At 40.1% G+C, this 8570-nt stretch overlaps 1 long non-coding RNA gene across 3 annotated transcripts in view; it reads left to right on the forward strand.

Moving 5' to 3' along the window:
• Positions 1 to 7906, forward strand: part of LOC109938268 — a 37686-nt gene extending 29780 nt beyond the window's left edge. For 2 of the 3 annotated variants that reach the window (XR_007264090.1, XR_007264091.1), the window contains one exon: positions 5684 to 7906. This is a non-coding gene — a long non-coding RNA (uncharacterized LOC109938268). Of the gene's footprint in view, positions 1 to 1029; positions 1108 to 5683 lie in introns of all 3 variants that reach the window. The other variant, XR_007264092.1, reaches the window with a different exon arrangement.
• The last annotated feature ends 664 nt before the right edge of the window (positions 7907 to 8570 follow it).

Here is an 8570-nt window from a genome sequence, read left to right on the forward strand (position 1 = left end):
TTACCAAAAGGAGGACAAAATGGAGCTGAAATAGCCAGTCAATTATTCCAAGAAATTGAGTAATTATCAGCAGAAATATTTGATAATAGAGAAATGTCTTTTGACTCTGCAAAAGTTTGAAATTCACTTGTTTAATAACTTTGAAGAGACTATTATTTATACAATGGCATGCCTTCAGATTTTTAGAGAGTTTTCAGATGAGAATTTAAGACTGTTTCATTAGAGTTTAATACTACAACCGTATAATTTTAGAAATCATTCATGTGACTGGTAAAGACAATATTATAGCAGGTGCTTTTCAAGAGCAAATATGAATGAAACAGAATGCCATGATCAAAATGAACTTGCGTAGAATACGGTTATTAGAAAAATTGGTCCATATTCGTTATAAATAAATTATTACAGATGATGTACCATAGAAATGGTGTTAAGAACAACGTTATGTTTGAGAAGATGCTATTGCCTCTTAAGGATACCTTTGCATTTTCACTTTTGCAGAAGGTGTGAGGAAAGCTGTATGATATATTACATTTTTGAAGTTTGGATTTGAAAATTTAGGCAGATGGTTGTGGGTCAGTTCTGTGAAGGATTGTTTTTCTTAAAAGGTCAAAAAGGCAGTTTTTAACAGTGATTAAATGCATCATTTTGAAGAAGGCATATGACTTCAGCTAACTGCCTGACAAACATCTGTGGTGTTAATTGATAAAATATTTATGCTCTTGGGTTTATGACAGGCAGAGGAAGCACATTAAGGTAATTTACTTTAGTTTTGACTTCAGAACAGAATGATCAAACTTTTTATCTAGAAAAGCCCAGAATTCAGTTCAGAAGGTAAAATAAGTTTCTTTGAAAAGGAGAACCAAGGGCTGAATTTAACCAAACATTGGCTAAGTATCACTTTGAGGGATTTTTGTAGAGGGTTTCTCTCTGAGCTCTAGTGGTTATTTAGCACAGTTCCCTGCTGTTCATCTCATCATGTGTGCACCACACCTTTATTGTATCTTGCTTTTACTATTGTGCACTCCGCAGTGGCAGAGGTCCTCAGCATAGCCAGGAATTTCCAGGATTTCTTTCGTGGGTAGAATATTTAAAGCCCAGCTGTACAAGGTCAGTAGCTCACACCATGAATGGTCCGCACATATTGGGAGGGAAACAAAAAAAAAGACAGCTCTGAGGGCACATAGGTGACATGGGTGAACCTTCCTTATGTATATTTAAGGCTGAGATAGATTCTTGATCAGTACGGTAATCAAAGGTTATAGGGAAAGTGCAGGAAGGTGGGCGTGAGGAGTGTCAGATCAGCCATGATGCTATTGAATGGTGGGATAGGCTCGAGGGGTCAAATGGCCTATTTGTGTTCTTATTTCTTATGGTCTTACTGTCTTCATTGGAAATAGAAGCTCATGTTCAGAAATGTATTGCTACTTTATATCATCAACTGTTATTGTAACTTCAGCTTTAAGAGACAATGTGGTATCCACCCCATCTAGCTTGGAAGGATAGCCCTGACTGATGGCCCAGACACTTAACAAATTTCTAAGCAGTTGCCTGATAGACTTACCACTAATTGCCAGACTGGTTGCACTGGACCTGCATGACTGACCATGGCTCATTCCCCAGAAGGTAATGATATAGATCCCTTGACCCCAACCGGCTAAGTGAGCAACTGACTGTGTCCAAGCCCCAGTTGAGTTCAGACGCTGCCCTTGACTGACTGTGATAGGACACAGGACACACTGACTGATGACAGGACTTGACGTAGAAGCAACCAGCGTATGCCGACCATAATCCTAAACTAAACTGGTCCCGGGGATAGTAGGAGCTGCCGATGCCGGAGAATTTGAGATAACAAGGTGCAGGGCTGGATGAACACAGCAGGCCAAGCAGCATCAGAAGAGCAGGAAAGCTGACTTCATTTTTTCTGAAGAAGGGTCTCGACCCGAAACATCAGCTTTCCTGCTCCTCTGATGCTGCTTGGCCTGCTGTGTTCATCCAGCTGTACACCTTGTTATCTCTAAACTGGTCCCACCTGCTTGCGCTACGTCAATATACTTCCAAACATTTCTTATTCATGTCTTTTCAACATTGTACCTGAACCCACATCAACCACTTCCTCTGGAAGTTCATTCCACACATGAACCAGTCTCTGTGTAAAAAAAAAAAGTCCCTCATGTCTTTTTTAAATCTTTCTCCTCTCACCTTAAACCTATGCCCTCTAGTTTTGGACTCCCCTACCCTGAGGGAGAAAAACCTTGGCTATTCACCCTAATCCTGCCCCTCATGATTTTATAAACCTCCATAAGGTCACGTTTCAGCCTCCGACACTCCAGGGAAGATAGCCTATTCAGCCTCTCCCTGTAGCACAAACTTTTCAACCCCAGCAACACCCATGTAAATCTTTCCTGTACCATTTCAAGTTTCACAGCGTCTTTCCTATAGCAGGGAGACCAGAATTGAATGCAATATTCCAAAAGTGGCCTAACAAATGCCCTGTATAGCCACACCATGACAACCCAACTTTTATAGTCAATGCACTGACCAATAAAGGCAAGTGTACCAAATACCTTCTTCACTACCCTATCTACCTGGGACTCCACTTTTAAAGAACTGTGAACCTGCATCCCAAAGTGTCTTTGTTTGCCAACACTCCCCAGGACCTTACCATTAAGTCCTGCCCTGATTTGCCTTTCCAAAATACAACACCTCACAGTTAGCTAAATTAAACTCCATCTGCCATTCCTCGGCCCATATGATTAAGGTCCCATTGTACCTTGAAATAACCTGCTTCACTGTCCACTACACCACCAATTTTGGTGACATCTGCACACTTACTAACCATTAGTCCTATATTCACATACAAATCATTTATATAAATGACAAAAAGCGGTGGACCCAGCACAGATCCGTGTGGCACACTGCTCATCATAGGCCTCCAGTCTGAAAAACAACCTTTCTCCACCACCACTACCCTCTATCTCCTACCTTCGAGCCAATTTTGTATCCAAATGGCAAGCTTTCCCTAGATTCCATGTAATCTAACCTTGGTAACCAGCCTACCATTAGGAACCTTGTCAAACATCTTGCAGAAGTCAATTTAACAACATTTACCATTCTGTCTTTATCAATCTTCTTTGTCAGTTTCAGAAAACTCAATCACATTAGTGAGAAGCAATTTCCCATGCACAAAGCTATGTTGACTATCCCTAATCAGACCTTGCCTTTCCAAATACCTATAAATCCTGTCCCTCAGAATCCCCTCCAACAACTTACCCATCAGTGACATCAGGCTCACCAGTCTATAGTATTCTGGCTGTTTCTTATCATCTTTCTTAAATAATGGCATTACATTAGCCACCCTCCTGTCTTCCAGCAACTCACCCGTGGCTATTCATGACAAAAATATCCCAGCAAGGGGCCCAGCAATCTTCCACAAAGTTTGGAAAATGCCCAATCAGGTGCCAAGGATTTATCCACCTATATGAGTTTTAAGACGTCCAGCACCATCATCTCTGTAATATGGACACTTTTCAAGATATCACCGTTTATTTCTCCACATTCTCTAGCTTCCACATCCTCCTCCACAGTAAATACAGACATGAAATATTCGTCTGGTGTCTCACTCATCTCCTGCGGTTCCGCACATAGGCAGCCTTATTGATCTTTAAGGGGTCCTATTCTCTCCTTAGGTACTCTTTTGCCCTGAATGTATTTGTAGAATTTCTTTGGATTCTCCTAAATCCTATTTGCCAAAGCTATCTCAAGTCCCCTTTTTCCCTCCTGCTTCCCCTCTTGAGTATACTCCTTGAGAGATTCCCTTGTCTCAGCTGTCTATACCTGCCATGTGCCACCTTTTTCTTGACCAGAACCTCAATTTTTCTAGTCATCCAACATTTTCCACACCTACCCCGCCCCAACAAAACTTGCCTTTTTAACATTATCATCCATTTTTTATTTGTATTATGGCCCTGTTTGCTGCTGGCCCTTGTTTCCTCTGCCTTCCACTTTTGCTTGCTATTTTTCTGTCTCTCTTTTTCATCGTTGTTTCCCTTATTTTCCTCTCTCTGATCAGATTCCCATCCTGTTGCCACTCTGGTTTAAACCAATCTCCCACAGTAATAGCTAAAGCCTGTGCAGTTATATGGTCCTAGTCCTGCTTGGATGCAAACTGTCCAGCTCATTTAAATCGCATCTTCCCAGAATCGGTTCCAATACCTCAAGAATCTAAATCCCTCCCTCCTACACCATCCCCGCAGACAAATGTTCAACCAGTCTGTTCCCCTGTTCCTGATGCTAATAGCAAATGGCACTGGAAATGATCCTGAGATTACTGCTTTTTAAAATTATATTTCATAGCTCCCTAAATTTTGCTTGCTGCACCTCGTCCATCTTGTTACCTGTGTCATTTATACTAAAATGGACCGCATCCTTAGCTGTTTTCCCTACCCCTTTAAATGGTCATGCAGTCATTCAGTGACATCCTTGACTGAGACACCTGTGAGGTAACATACCATCCTGGTGCCATGGAAATGTCTATCCGTTCCCTGTTATGACAGAATCTTCTATCTCCATTGCTTTCCACTCTTCCATTTCTCCCCATACCGTGCAGTTGAGCTACCCTTGAGACCATGGACTTGCCTTTCACTGTCATCCCCTGAGAAACCATACCTCCCAACAATATCCAAAGCACAAACTCTGTTAGAGAGGTGGATGGCCCAGGGTAATTCTGCCCTACCTATTTGGAGCTTTTATTCTGTCTGGTGGTGACCCATTTCCTTTCTTCCTTTATATATTCTTTACCTGTGGTGTGTCCATCTTACTGCACATGCCATCCCAAAAGTTTGTAGTCTAGCAGATATTCCAGAGTGACTGCTGCCAGTGTTCTAGATACAGAACAAATATTACTTGCAGCTGGAGACATTTCCAGTACATGTGATCATCTGGCTACTGGAAGTGTTAACCTGACTTCCCTACATTATACAGGAAGAGCATTCCACCTGTCTGAGCTGCCTTGTCATGACTTATCCTGAAATTACTCTTTTTCCATTTACTTCCTCTGGTTTAATATTTTTTTAATATATACCAGGGCGTTACCTTATTCCTTATAATTAAACTCTCAATCTACAATAAAGACTAATTTTTACTTTAAAAGCTGAATAACAGAAATACTCCAAAGATTAAACTTTGAGACATGACCATTTATCTGAAACACATGCAGTGTGTTTGCCACATAAACTACTGGTACAAGCTGTAGCTGTGACATTGACACAACGCAGTGCTGTATAGCAACATGTCCACCCCTTCACTGTTCATTGATGACAGCTGTGACAAACTGCCTGTCTCTGCACGAAGGCAAGGCAACACATAGGTACCGTGGGTCTAAAAGAATGAGGTGGCAAAACGCCAAAAGGATCTCTGCAAAGCAGAGATGCTGTGAGCATCCAAGTTAGCACAAAGTGAGTCGGTGCCAAGAAAGCAAACAAAGAGCCCTGAGGTGCTTTTTGTTCTAATGCAAGAAATGGATGCCTGTCCCTGTGTGCAAGGTGACTTGGCAGCTGCATTACAATGAAAGGTGTTTCAGTTGCATTAAAGTTCATAACTATTCTAATTGAATCGGGGGTGTGCCATAATAATGTGGTGAAGCAAATGTATGTCTGATATCAACCTCTGTAATCATTGTGTACAGGCAATCGCTGCTTATAGAGCATGCCCTGAACTGTTGGGCACTGCTGGCTAACATGGAAGCCCAGAGGAGGAGCATGCTGTGAACTGGAGTCACCAAGTAACTGCCTTTCATGTCAGGAATTGCCATTGTTTAGTGTGCCTTCACTGAATAAGATATAGTAGACTGCATGCTGGTGAGATGAGAATAGGTAATAATGAGAGGTAAATGAAGACAAATAGGCTTCTTGGCACTCACTAGCAAGATACTCATCTCACCATTCAACCCTTGAGTGGAAAATCAGACTTTTTTTCTCAACATCAGGAAGCTGATTTTTTTCCAATTTCACCCTATTTTCCCAAAAGACTCATCATTGCACGGGTCCTTCAAGAGACTGACAAAATTCAGTCCCAGGTTTTTTCCAATTCCATTCAGGAGAATCTGTTACCTTCAGTGCTGTCACCTTCAAAAGTGGTGTCTAGGCTATGGAACTTCCAGGGCAGGAGATTTTGGATCAAAATGTTCAAGTTGTTAGAACTGAGAATATTTAAGCTATTAGAATTGTGAGAGGTTCATGCCAGTGCGCTTGGAAAGGAATCCTAAAATAAAGTCTCAACAGTCCAAGGGAAAGAAACTGGAAAGTATCAATTAAGTGAAGATTTGAAAAGCTGAGAAAGGAAAGTTATTCCCCTGGGATTGATTGTAACAGATGGTGTTGGGAACAGGTTGAAACTTTGCTTTTATGATAGTGTTAAGATCTTTTTAACTGCAGCATATATTTACATATTAAGTTTTTTTTCTCTTTTGTGCAAAACATTTCTGTTGTTAAAGAATATCTGCAGAGTCATGTAAATTTGTTTCAGTGACCAACCACCACATTATCCAATTACAAATATTAGAATTATCAAGCCAGGTTTTATTTTGGAATTTGACTTGTTCAGCTGGGATCATAACAAAATCTCCAAAAATAATTAGGAGCTGAAAGATTGATATACCACACTTTCAATAGTTAATTTTCAAAGAAGAACTGTAATTCTTAGGCTTACCATATTCCACCCTAGCCGATTTATTATGCAAATTTGAACGTTTGTATCTCCTTTCCATTTCTTGAAGCCTACTTATCTGGGGACAATATTCCTACATATTGAGGGGTAAGTGTGATAACTACACACAAATGACAAAAACATGAGCTATTTACTCTCTGTTAGGCCTCCGCATACAGAGAAGAAGGCAAGGGAAATGTTGACCTAGTGGTATTATTGCTGGTTTATTAGCCCAGAAACCCGGCTCATGTGCAGGGGTCCTGGGTTCTAGTCCCACTATGGCAAATGGTAAAATTTAAATTCAATAACTATCTGGAATTAAGAGTCTAACAATGACCAAACCACTATCGATTGCAGGGAAAAATCCATCTAGTTCATTAATATCCTTCAGGGAAAGAAATCTGCCATCCTTACCTGGTCTGGCCTACGTATGACTCCAGACTACAGGGAATTATGGTCGGTCAACTGCCCTCTGAAATGGTCTAGAAAACCATTCAGTTGTAACAATCGGTATGAAGTCTGAACAGCGCATGCACTTCAGCGGTTCAAAAATGCTGACTCAGCCAGCAATGTCCACATCTCATGAGTGAACTTAAAAAAATACAAAATGCAGAATCATTCACTCAAATGAAATTTTTCTTTAACAAATAAATCTCAGTTTTCATTTTTCCCCGATGCAATAACCTTGCTACACGTGGGTGGGAGTGGAACACATAGGAACATTAACAGAAGACTGTAGAAAATTTTCCAACTTTTATGTCTTAGTCTGATTTTTCCAATCCTGAGACCAAAATAGCTCCAAATACATAGGAGTGCTAACATTACTTATAGGTCAACTTCACAGAATTTCCCAAGGTTGACCTAATTATGAATGTACAGTGAGTCTCCAATCTAGATTGGAATTGCCACTTTCTGCAGAAGTGAGACATAATTCTCAATAGTAGCTTTTAATGGGTGCAGCTTTGACAGTGTTGCTAATAGAATCTAAAAATGCTTGGCAAAAACACAGAACATTTGAATTTCCTAGCGTTGGTTTCTGCCAGAAGTGTAGCAACGGAAGACAGTCATCACAACCTACTTGCTGTGCTCGTCTATAGAAGAGGCTTATGATCTGCATTGTGAGTGCAGGTGCTATGTTTCAAAAAAAAAACAAGGCAGAAGGTGAGAAAACAAATATTAACGATTGCGGTCTTCATGTAATTACCTCCATTAAGCAAGTTTGGATTTTCCATAGTAATGACATTAATGAAACTGTTAGCATTCACTGTCTGAAACTGACATAATGTGCATATGTAGGTTGGGATGTCAAAATTCCAAAGTTTAAACATAGGGATCACTGAACTGAAAGAACGTATTCTTTCTAGCTAATAGTCTTGCTATTGAATGGGGTGTAACTGGATTTTTAATGAAAATAATACGTTAATATTTACTGCTGAACAGGTTTGTTCACCCTGGAAAACTAATGATGTATTTATGGAAAGTTAGATATCTCCATTATAGCAAAAAAATGACCTTTTAAAATTTGTCTGCTTATGCTTTTTCAGTTTCTATACTGTATTAATCACATGTATATGTCCCAATCACAAGTGTTATGGGAGGGTTGGAGGACTGGTAATGTTGCATCATTGTTTAAAAATTGAATTAAAGCATGGTGTTACAAAAACACTTTAGTACTGTTTGGAGGACTTTGAAGGATTTTAGAAAATGGATTTATTTCAAGTTTTCTGGAAATGCCTGAAGTAGTCTCTTTAAAAAGAGTCATTGAAACTTCTGTCATAACATTGAAGGTTCTTTTAAACAGAGCTTCCTTGAAATTACATAACTGATGATGACTCTGGCTGTCATACTGGGGCTGGCTAGGAGAAGTG

The sequence above is a fragment of the Rhincodon typus genome, chromosome 18, assembly GCF_021869965.1.
Source record: "Rhincodon typus isolate 14 chromosome 18, sRhiTyp1.1, whole genome shotgun sequence".
NCBI lineage: Eukaryota > Metazoa > Chordata > Chondrichthyes > Orectolobiformes > Rhincodontidae > Rhincodon > Rhincodon typus.